This window comes from Giraffa tippelskirchi, chromosome 13 (assembly GCF_054371585.1).
Source record: "Giraffa tippelskirchi isolate mGirTip1 chromosome 13, T2T-mGirTip1v1.2.pri, whole genome shotgun sequence".
Classification (NCBI taxonomy): Eukaryota; Metazoa; Chordata; class Mammalia; order Artiodactyla; family Giraffidae; genus Giraffa; species Giraffa tippelskirchi.
Window position 1 is genome coordinate 66,499,741 of NC_137287.1, and position 12,519 is coordinate 66,512,259.

The window sequence follows — 12,519 nt, forward strand, 5'->3', positions numbered from 1 at the left end:
CTGAATGATGGGTAAGACAAATATGAATGAACAAACACATTCACAAGTGAGACTTCAGCCCACCCCACCCTCAGAGAGAAGAGGTAAGTGGCATAGATGAAATGAAATGACAGACCCCTGAAAGGTCTCTCTCCTCACTATGCACTAGAATAGAATCATTAACTACTGCACGAGTCTTACGCGTGCTGTCACTTCAGTTGTGTCTTGATTCTTTGCGGCCCCATGGACTGTAGCATGCCAGGCTCCTCTGTCCAAGAGATTCTCCAGATAATAATACTGAAGTCGGTTGCCATTTCCTTCTCCAGGGGATCTTTCTAACCCAGGGATCAAACCCATGTCTCTTCTGTTTCCTACACTGGCAGGTGGGTTCTTTACCTCTAGTGCCACCTGGGAAGCAGAAGAGGGGAAAAATATCTCCCTCTAACTCATCTTGTATTCTTTGGCTGGAGGCCTGTAAACTGGACTCACAAAGGACAGATTAACAGAAGAAAAGCATACACATTTATTTAATATAAGTTTTACGTGACACAGGAGAACTCATAAGGAAATGAAGACCAGAAGAAGCAGTTAAGCCCAAGTATTTTTATACTAGATTTGATGAAGAGTGGAAAGTATGGAAAAATGTGATGGGACAAAAGGATATGAGATAAAGGTGGTAAACTGGGGGAAATTTAGTAAGACCTGTTCATTTGAATTCCCCTTGGCATCACTCCATCTGTGTAGATAAAGATGGTCCTTTCCTCTGGGTATTAAGAGGGCACCTCTCACATGAGGAGACCCACTCATGACCCACTGTGGGGAATACCGGGGATGAGAGAATCCTTCCTGCAACTGCTATACCCCAAATTCCTTCCATCAAAAATACTCAGTATGTCAAGGTGCCGTATTGTGAGGTAGCAGGGGTTGCACCTCAGCCCAACCCCTAATAACAAGGAGATGGGGACCATGATAAGAAGTAATTGAGCAAAGAGCCTCCTCTGAGTGGTGAGGAGAAAGAAAAAACAGTAAGGAAGAGTAGAAAGTGCAACAGAGTAGACACGTCCTAGAAACTAACAAAGACCATTAGAAAGGTCTGAGGCCCAGCACCTGGGGGAGGGTTGATGTGAACCACAGCATCTGTGTGGTTACGGATGTAGTGTTGTTTGGTCACTAAGTCGTGTCCAACTCTTTGCGACCCCATGGACTATAGCTCACCATGCTCCTCTGTCCATGGGATTTCCCAGGCAAGAATACTGGAGTGGCTTGCCATTTCCTACTCCAGGGACTCTTCCTGACCCAGGGATCAAACCCACATTTCCTGTGTTGGCAGGCAGATTCTTTACCACCGAGCCACCAAGGAAACCCCATGGTTACTGATACACGAATGAAATTTGGTGACTGCAAAGAAGGACCAAGTATGCTTCTCAGACACCAGCAAAGCAGTAGCACTAGAGAGGAGAGAGATCCTCTAAATTGGGGCTTCGTTGTGAGAATTAAATTATTCTTATTGTTTTTTTATTATTCTTATTGTTTTCATATATGTGTGATGTCATCATCTCTGCAGAGTCAAGACCTCTTCAGGTCTCAATCCACTCTACAACTACACACACTTGCAAAAACAATTTTTGCACCTCTGAGAATCTGAATGAAGAATGTGCTGAAAAGTGAGTGAAATGTCACTTTAAGGTAAAGAAACAGACCTGTTGTGAGCAACTGCCTCATTATTTCTAGCAGCGCTTTGTATATTTCCGAGTACACGTGTGATCAAAGATAGGAGCTGAGTCCTTGTGTGATGATCTCTATGTGACTGTGTGTTCATGTAAATGTCTGTGGAGGCATCTGTCCGCAAGACATGGGTAAGTAAAAGATCTCAAATGGTATCCTAATCTCAGAAATGTTGGCTCAGAAGTGAGACAGATTGAAACAATCTATAAAGAGAATAAGAAACAGAAACGAAGTTGAGTCAAAAGAGGAAAAAGGCCAATGTGTTACTGAAGAGGCACAAATGCCATAAATTGAAAATAGATGTTTAGCACTGGTTATAACTTTACCATGCTGCTGTGATGTTTAAAAATTACCAGTTCTGTAATATGGTTTAAAGCAGTGCTTACCAACCTTGAACGGGTTTAGATACTCATCATACACATGTGAAAGAAGTTTGGTCAAGCATAAGAAAAAAGTAAGATTAAAGAACACACAGAGTTTCTAGTTTGCAGATGTAATTTGTGAAAATTTCACTAACCTAAGCTATTATAAAATAGCTGCATACATTACAGAAAGAAGGAAAATTTCAGAGAAATGATTTCTGGTTAATAGGAAGAATTCCACTTCCTAAAGAAAAGTACAGAAAACCTTTCATTTTGATAGATTTGGCCAATGGAAAAAAATGAAGAAATAGAATGTGATGTTTTAAGTCCATAGATAGGTTTAGTGTAAACTGTTACAAAGTGGAAGAAGTATGTAGATCTTAGCTGATTTCCCCCTGGAACCTGTTTTCTTGAAGGTTTAGGTATTTCACAAATCTCCTGCATTTGTGTAATGGTTTACCCTTTTTCAAAGGGCTTTTGCATTTCTGATCCTTGTTGATCCCCATAACAACTTTGCACAGTGTTTTGAGTATTAAGTGTGAGCTACAGAGAGGTTGTGTGGTTTATTTGAGGTGTCACAGTCTGTGACAGCCCCACTACAAGTAATTCCTATTCTACAGTCATTAATGCCTCCCTAAAATAATACAAAGGGTAGCCATACATCCATTCTAAGAACCATAGGGCCATCCATTGTCCTGTGTATTTCTTGCCAGGCAGGGAACACAAAGGCTGCCATCTTGGTAGTATGGGTTTATTCTGACCAGTTAGTGCCCAGGCCATGATAAAAATTTTAATATCATCTGTGATTATATGTGTAAAGGAAAAGACCCTAGAAGGGGAGGTCAAAAAAGTTGGGGTTTAGTCCTGGTTTTTATTATTGAGAATGCTGCAGCCATCACGGTTAAAACTGAGTGCTTACTACAAATAAGGCTTCTCACCAAGTATGCCACAGGGAGGATCTCTCTGCAGTAGATAAGCTTAGCTTCTACTTTACTGATAAGAAAACCTAGACCCAAAGAAATGAAATCAGTTGCCCAAGAATATGTAGCTTAAAAGGGTCAGAAGCCAGGATTTGAACTTAGCAGTCAAATGCCTTAACTTGTGTTTCTGGCTATGATGAGAACCAGCCATTCATTGGCTGATTTAGGCAATCTCTTAATTTCTCTGAGTTCAGTTTCCATGATTAATAGTAAAAAAGGTTTCACTCAGTCCATTCCAATTCCATATACACTACGGAAATGAGAGAAGAAATATAGCTGAAGTATAATTTTTCTTTTGTTAAGCAATGTGTAAAAGGTGCTCTGAACCCAACAGATAAAGCTGAGGGGCTTCATCCTCCCACCTGTTTCCTCCATTGTAAACTCAGTGTATTGTGTTTATTTATTTTCCACTTTAAATATGTTCCCAGTATGTTACAGACAAAATTTTAAAATCAAAATGCTAAATTTACCGAACAACAAATTTTTTAAAAAAATCTCTAGTGTGAATCTTTGTGTGTGTGTTGTTCTTTTTTATTTTTATTTTTAGCTGCACTGGGTCTTCCTTGCTACACTTGAGCTTTCTCCAGTTGCAGCGAGCAGGGGCTACTCTTTGCTGCAGTGCTCAGGCTTCTCATTGTGGTGGCTTCTCTTGTCATGGAACGTAGGCTCTAGGTGCATGGGCCTCAGTAGTTGCAGCCTCTGAGGCTTGTGGAAACTTCTGGGGCCAGGGATCAAATCCATGTCCCCTGCATTGGCAGGGGGATTCTTATCCACTGTACAACCAGGGAAGTCCTTTACTGAGGTATGGTTCATATATACCCACTCCAGTGTTCTTGCCTGGAGAATCCCAGGGACGGAGGAGCCTGGTAGGCTGCCGTCTATGGGGTCACACAGAGTCGGACACGACTGAAGCGACTTAGCAGCAGCAGCTTCACATATTAAAAGCTAAACATATTTAATATGCACAACTTGATAAGTTTAGAGACAAGTATATACTTGTGAAACCATCATCATAATCAAGTTCATAAACCTATCCATTGCCTCTGAAAGTTTTTTCCTACCCTCTTATTTATCATTTATTTTTAGTAATGTTATTAGTGATAAGAACACTTAACATAGATCTATCCTTGTAGCAAGCTGAGGGGGAATCGAGCCATGGGGACTGAAGCAAGATGGACGCCTGCCCAACTTCCCTATCAGTCAAACCCCCAGTAAGATTCGTAAGCATACAATACAGTACTGTTAACTATATTGTGAATCATTTGTAAAATAATCATCCCTTTAAAATGGCTTTTGTAAAAACTCAAGATTTTCACTGTAAAATGCTCAATTAAAAGTGCTCCTGTAATTCAATAGGTCTTTACACAGCTCCATGCTTTTGTTCCACAATCCTAAACACGACTGAATTAAAGAGGTAGTTCAATCTGATTAGTATTAACAGTTCCTTCTTTCTTCCTAAATAGATCCCTCATTGCCCTCATTCTACAGAGGGGAGGCTTCTGGTCTCCCTGATGGTTTTCATTAACACATCAACAATTATTTTACTTTGGTGACATATTTTGTGGTGATAGCCCATCAATCGATGAAGGAAACATTGCAATGTAACATAGTCTGATAAATAATCAGGACAAGATTAATGGTTATACGTAATGAAAACCACCTGTCTGTTACAGTGGCTTGCTTGCTTGCTTTCTTCATTTCATTTCAGAGTCCAGTAAATTGTAAATGCCTTGAAGCATACTCAAGCAAGGTGGAGTAAATGTAGTTCTCTCAGAGTAATAGTCCCCTCTTTGGGACCACAACCAATATTCACATGGTCTACAGTTGGAAGAGAAAAAGTAGTCAACTGACAGGCTGTTTTGTTGACTTGACCCTGTCCTTTTATGTCCCCCTGGTTTCCATGAATGGACCAGTGTTTCCTTAGTGTGCAGGCTCCTTTTTTATGCAGTTCAGACAGCTAAATTCCTAGTCTTACAGATCATACTTTATACTCCTCCCCAAAGCATGATGAGTAAGCTGCTATAAAAATCACCTAATTGTCTAAGGTGAAATAGACAATTCCTGATTTGGTGACCTTTTAACTGAATGATCGAATAAAATACAAATTTGAGGGAGCAAAAAAAAAACACCTGACCTGCATTCTGTCTTTTGAGGATACTCTCATCAGTGAGCATGTGCACTGAAGTCTAGAAGGACACAGTAAAAAATAACATGGACAACAGCTATCTCTGAAAGTGAGATTAAGTGATTTCCTTTTTTAAATTGTTGTTTCGTTGCTAAGTCATGTCCCATTCTTTGTGACCCCATGGACTGCAGCACACCAGCCTTCCTTGTTCTTCACTATCTCCCAGAGTTTGCTCAAACTCATGTCCATTGAGTCAGTGATGCCAACCAACCATCTCATTCTATGTTACTCCCTTCTCCTCCTGCCCTCAGTCTTTCCTAGCATCAGGGTCTTTTCCAGTGAGTCAGCTCTTCGCATCAGGTGGCCAAAGTATTGGAGCATCAGCTTCAGCATCAGTCCCTTCAATGAATATTTAGGGTTGATTTCCTTTAGAATTGACTGGTTTGATCTCCTTGCTGTCCAAGCGACTCTCAAGAGTCTTCTCCAGCACCACAGTTCAAAAGCATCAATTCTTCAATGTTTCACCTTCTTTATGGTCCAACTCTTACATCCATACGTGACTAGAGGAAAAACCATAGCTTTGACTATATGAACCTTTGCCAGCAAAGTTATGTCTTTAAATTGTTTACTGCTTGTATTTTCAAAATGTTCTTTACAATCTTTTATTGCCATCTCAAAATAAAAGAAAAATAACTTTTTGTTTTATTATTAGCTGTAATTATGTCACTTTCTGACTAATATTTTGGCGACAAATTTACAGTGAGGACAGTTACTAAGAGGTTAAAATTCCTATCATTTTTATTCCCACTCTGAAACAAAGGCATACAAGGTTTCTCTGAGGAATCCATTTTCTGTACAGTTATGCTAGTGATAAAATCTCATTTGGCTAAATTCTCCTGCATGGAGTGGCAAGAATACAAGAAATTCTAGTTTTAAAATAGACCTTTCTTACACAGAAAACTATTTATCTGGAAGTTATCACTTACCGAAGAACCTTAGCTAATCAGGGTATAGCCAAGTATCCTGACAATACAAAAAGGCCTCTGAACAGTCCAAAAAAAGAGATAAAACATCTTGCTCAAAATAGAACCACTTGGGATTTACCCTTTGTCAGTTTTTTCTCTCTTTGGGTAAATGGAACAGAGTCCCAGAATACAGAGAGAAACTGGGTCTTTTGGGCTAATTCACTAGTGTCTGGAGGGTATTTTGAGGTGGTTACTCTGGTCTTTCATGTTCCTAAGGGTCCTTTGAGATCTATCCAGCCATCAGAGTAAGACTCCTCAGTTACAGAGGAGTGGAGCCCTGTGAGCACTCCAGCTACAGCTCAGGTGGAGAAGGTCAGGGGGAGGCTCTGATGAGCATGAGGGCTGGGTGGCAGCAAGTGGCACTTCTGAAAAGAGTCAGTGCCTGAGGGACAACAGAGCAAAACAGAAGAGAAAGTAAAGCAAAATCTTTCCCACTTATTCTGTGTGAAATGAAGACGAGTTGAGGCAGAGTTCTGGGAGTAGCACAAACACTGGCTGATGGGGATGAGGAATTTTCTTATCTTCCTCTTTGAGTTATCCTTTGTTACTGCTGTTCAGTCGCTGAAGTCATGTCTCTTTGAGACGCCATGACTGCAGTCTGCCAGGCTCCTCTGTCCACTATCTCCTGGAGTTTGCTCAAATTCATGTCCATTGAGTCAGTGATGCTATCTAACCATATCTTATCTTCTGTCTCTCCCTTCTCCTTTTGCCTTCAACCTTTCCCAGCATCAGGGTCTTTTCCAATGAGCTGGTTCTTCAAAACAAATGGCCAGAGTATCTGATCTTCAGCAACAGTCCTTCCAATGAATATTCAGGGTTGATTTCCTTTAAGATTGCTGGTTTGATTTCCTTGCAGTCCAAGGGACTCTCAAAAGTCTTCTCCAGCACCACAGTTCGAAAGCATCAATTCCTCAGTACATTGGCAAGTGGATTCTTTACCACTGGGCCACCTGGTTGCTGCTGCTAAGTCGCTTCAGTCGTGTCCGACTCTGTGTGACCCCACAGACAGCAGCCCACCAGGCTCCCCCGTCCCTGAGATTCTCCAGGCAAGAGTACTGGAGTGGGATGCCATTTCCTTCTCCAGTGCATGAAAGGGAAAAGTGAAAGTGAAGTTGCTCAGTCATGTCGAACTCTTAGCGACCCCATGGACTGTAGTCTACCAGGCTCCTCCTTCCATGGGATTTTCCAGGCAAGAGTACTGGAGTGGGATGCCACTGCCTTCTCCGGGGCCACCTGGGAAACCCAAGTTATCCTTTGCACCATAACAAATCATCCCAAAATGTTGTTACTTCAAACAATACACCGTTTATTTGCTCAAAATTCTGCACTTTGGACTGGGATCAGCTAGGCAGTTTTTCTCCTGGTCTCAGGTAGGGTGACCGTGAAGCTGCAGTCAATTGGTACCTTAGCTGATAGCTGGCTGGCACTGCGTGTGCATGTGCATGCTCAGTCGTGTCTGACTCTTCGAGAGTCCATGGATTGTAGCCCAACAGGCTCATCTGTCCATAGAATTTTCCAGGCAAGAATCCTGGAGTGGTATTGCCATTGTCCCAGTGTTCCCACTCACATGTCTGGGGATTCCACTGGGGCAGCTAAAGCTGCCTGTGTAGTCTTCCTGTGCAGTCTCTTGTCCTCAAAGAGCCCAGCCCATGTTTGTTCACAAGGCAGCAGTGTTTCAACAGAGGAAAAGCAAAGCTATGAGACCCCTCAGGGTCTAGCCTCAGACGTCACACAGTGTCACTTCCACCACATTTTGCTAGTCAGAGCAAGTCACAAAGCAGCCTGGATACAAGAGATGGCACAGTAACTACTGATAGGAATGTAAATTGGTGCAGCCACTATGGAAAATACTATGGAGGTTTATTAAAAAACTAAAAACAGAGTTACCATATGACCCAGCAATCCTACTCCTGGGCATATATCCAGAAAAGACAAAAACTCTTAATTCAAAAAGATCTATGCACCCTAATGTTCATAGCAGCACTATTTATAATAGCTAAGACTTGAATGCAACCTAGATGTTTGTCAACAGATAACTTGATAAAGATATGGTGTATACATATAGAATGAAATGCTACTTGGCAATTAAAAAAAAGAATGAAATATTGCCGTTTTCAGCAACATGGGTGGACCCAGATACTATCACACTAAGTGATTTAAGTCAGACAAAGAAAGACAAGTATGTGACATCACTTATATGTGGAATCTAAAAAGTAATGCAAGTGAATCTATTTATAAAACAGACATAGACTCACAGACATAGAATACAAATTTATGGCTACCAAAGGGGAGAGGGAGGTGAAAGAGGGATCAATTAGGAGTTTGGGATTAACAGATATACAATCCTATCTATAACAGATAAACAATAAGGATTTACTGTCTGCAAGAAACTATGTTCAATATCTTGTAATAACTTAGAAAAGAATATGAATATATATGTATATATACATTACTGAGGGGCTTCCCTAGTGGCTCAGTGGTAAAGAATCTGCCTGTAATGCAGGAGATGCTAGTTCAATCCCTGGATCAGGAAGATCCCCTGGAGAAGGAAATGGCAACCCACTCCAGTATTCTTGCCTGGGAAATCCTGTGGGCAGTGGAGCCTGGCATTCTACAGTTCATGGGGTCGCTAAGAGTTGGACATGACTTAGCAACTAAACAACAACAATAAAATATGTAACTGAATCACTTTGCTGTACTCCTGAAACTAACACAATATTATAAATCAACTATACTTCAATTTAATAGGTGGGGTGGTAGACTCTCCACTTGACAAAGAGAGTAGCAAAATTACCTTGAAAGGGAGTGAGAGACAATAGAGAGGCCTGGCTCACTGAGGCCATGGTTGTAATAATCTAGCCCAATGCCTTGGAGTACACTCCTGGGGTTGGGGTCAGTCTGACAGATACAATGGGGTGTACATTCCTAGGAGAGCCGCAGCCGCACATCAGATACCCCAGTACCTCCAGCATGGCCAGGCATCGCATCAACCACACACAAGGCAAGAGCCCATGGCCTGGTGAATAAAGAAGGAAGTGTGAATGGTACCTGAAAGTTTCTTTGCTTTTTTGAGTTCAAAAGGAAAGATCTGAATGTTGGGTTCCCACAACAGTGCAGGTGAGGACTGAGACACCAGAATAGTATCTTGTTATTAGGCTGTTTCTATTTTCTTTTTTGTTTTTTATTTTATAACCTATTGAAATAACCTTTTCCCCTTGGCTCATGGCCTGGGAAGCACTAGTAATTCTAATAAGCTTGATTTATTGACTTTCTAACCTATAACAGATTAAAGGAGCATCCGCTGCTGCTGCTAAGTCGCTTCAGTCATGTCCGACTCTGTGCAACCCCATAGACGGCAGCCCACCAGGCTCCCCCGTCCCTGGGATTCTCCAGGCAAGAACACTGGAATGGGTTGCCAGTTCCTTCTCCAATGCATGAAAGTGAAAAATGAAAGTGAAGTCGCTCAGTCGTGTCCAACTCTTAGCGACCCCATGGACTGCAGCCTACCAGGCTCTTCCATCCATGGGATTTTCCAGGCAAGAGTACTAGAGTGGGGTACTATTGCCTTCTCTGAAAGGAGCATCTACAAGCAAGCAAAGAACTACTGGGTCTCAGTTCTCTGACAGAAACTAAAGTGACCAAGAAAGCCTGGCAGAAAAGGAGAAGAAGGAAAAAAAATTCCTGGCAGAAAGGAAGTGTCAGAAAACCATAAAAAGCAAATTCAATAATCCAACAAATCTTACCAATCTGTAGGAACAGAATCTCCTGGATCATATCCCAACTGTATTTAATGATAACTAAGATCCCAGACATTTTAATTATTTTCAGCATATTCAAGTAAAGAACACAGAAGACCACATATAATAAAACCTCACAATAAAGCAAAATTGCGAAGTCAAACGTAACTTAATTGATAATTGGCTATGAGGGGTAGAAGTGGAGGAATAAAGTGACCCCATGATCATTTGGGACATTTCTCACTTAGTATATGGTCAGTAATGCAGAGTATAATTTTCTTACGCTGGCATTTCAAAGAGTTAACTAACCCAGAAAATTCACTTTTATGAATCTTTCACTGATGCCAAGCACATGAAGTGTTACTTTGCTATTTTCTGCCTAACTGGCACTAATTTCAAAAGAAGGAAAATCTAATTTTTTTTCAATTATACCATAATTTCTGCAAGATGCTTTTTATTCACAAATATTTTCTTATTTGGTCAACATAACAATCTTTAAGGGACAGATGTGTTTATTGCCCATTTAAAGATAAGAATACAAATATTCAAGGAAGGCAAAGTAACTTGGCATGGATGCAAAGCTGGTTAGAATTCACATTTAAAAAAAATTTTTTTTGGCCATACCATGTGGCATGCGGAATCCTAGTTCTCCAACCAGGGATCAAACTCATCCTCCCGCATTGGAAGTATGGAGTCTCAAACACTGGACCACCAGGGAAGTCCCTAGAAATCATATATTTTGATGCTATCACCCCTGTTCCTTGGTTCAATTTCTGGGTTGGAATGATCCCCTGGAAAAGGCAGAGGCTACCCACTTCAGTATTCTTGGGCTTCCCTGGTGGCTCAGATGGTAAAGAATCCACCTGCAATGCAGGAGACCTGGGTTTGATCCCCAGGTTGGGAAGATCCTCTGAAGGAGGGCATGGGAACCCACTGCAGTATTCTTGCCTGGAGAATCCCCAAGGACAGAGGAGCCTGGCAAGCTACAGTCCATGGAGTCACAAAGAGTCGGACACAACTGAATGACTAAGCACAGCACAGCACCCCTGTTACAGGACTTGTTAAGAGGCTCTCATTAAAGAGACCCAATTCTGACATGTACAGGGGGAGGTTTTCCCCACACCAACAAGGAATTCTGAGACACCAGCTGGCTGTCCTCTAATTCAATGCAATTCTGACACTATCTACCCGAGATGGAGTCAGATTCCAGATCCCTGTTCTCAGATATTTCATGAATATTCCTCCTTCTCTTTACTCAAGTTCCTTCCTTTTATGGGCTTTGCTGGTGATTCAGATGGTAAACAGTCTGCCTGAAATGCAGGAGACCTGGGTCTCGACCCTGCTATACATATGATATCTCTACCAAGTCAGGCTGAGAAGTTGATTTGCAAACTAAGTTTCGGCTTCTCCATTTTGGCCGTTGAATAAAGTTGTGCTGTTCTAGTCTCAGCATCAGTTTCATAACTGGCTATGCAAATTTGGGCAGAAAAAGAACCACCCTGGCCAAGACAAGGGGTCTCCACCCAGTCTAGGACCCTGGTGAGAGTCCAGGCACCAATTTGATAACAGTCGGAATGGCAGACACACAATAGAGTCAAGTATATTGGGTTTTCCACGTGGCGCTAGTGGTAAAGAACCCTACCGCCAGTGAAGGAGGCATAAGAGACTCAGGTTCGATCCTTGGATTGGGAAGGTCCCTAGAGGAGGAAATGGCAACCTGCTCTAGTTTTCTTGCTTTGACGTGGCTTAGCATGCATGCCTATACTTCCAGGGATGACCTACAAACTGGAAAAGAATTATATTGCGGAGCTTCTCCTGCACAGGAAAATAAGACCCCAGAGGATCTGGCTTTGAAGGCCAGCGAGGCTTACTTTCAAAAAAGCCAGAGGGCTGTGGGAAATAGACTCCACTCCTAAAGTAGTATTAGTCGTTCAGTCGTGTCTGACTCTTTGCGACCCCCATGGACTGTGGCCCGCCAGGCTCCTCTGTCCATGGGATTTTCCAGGCAAGATACTGGAGTGGATTGCCATTACCTTCTCCAGAGGATCTTTCCGACCCAGGGATCGAATCTGGGTCTTCTTCATTGCAGGCAGATTCTTTACCGTCTGAGCTACAGGGAAGATCCATTCTTAAAGGGCGCACACAATATCTCATCCCCTCTGGGACCCAGGGAAGAAGCAGTAATCCAACTGGAGCCTGGGTCAGACCTACCTTTTGATCTCAGAGCATCTCCAGGAGAGGCAGGAGGAAACGCAGCTCACTCTGGGGACACAGACGCTGGTAGCCGTCTTTGGCACACTGATGCCGGCAAGCCTTCCAGCATACAGAATCCTTCCTCTAGCTTATTAGCTGCGGACCAAGCCCCGCCCCGGCCCAGCATCCTGTAGGCACCAGTGATGGGACTCCTCAGGATAGAACACGGCCACTCCTCACAGTCAGACTGCCTTAAGACCCTCAGAGACGGTGCCGGGCCCACCAGACGACTAGAGCAGCTCGGCCGGCCAGTGGTCTGGACTGGTCCCAGAATCCCCTGCGCCTGGCCCCGCCCCCCGGGAGCCCTTCTAGCCTCCCACCAGCCGCCAGATG

General features: G+C 42.6%; 1 long non-coding RNA gene across 1 annotated transcript in view; it reads right to left on the reverse strand.

Moving 5' to 3' along the window:
• The window catches only part of LOC145532172 (uncharacterized), a 60,179-nt gene extending 47,714 nt beyond the window's left edge, over window positions 1–12,465 (reverse strand). The window contains exon 1 of the long non-coding RNA XR_014073049.1: window positions 12,145–12,465. This is a non-coding gene — a long non-coding RNA (uncharacterized LOC145532172). The remainder of the gene's footprint in view (window positions 1–12,144) is intronic.
• Between the last annotated feature and the right edge of the window lie 54 nt (window positions 12,466–12,519).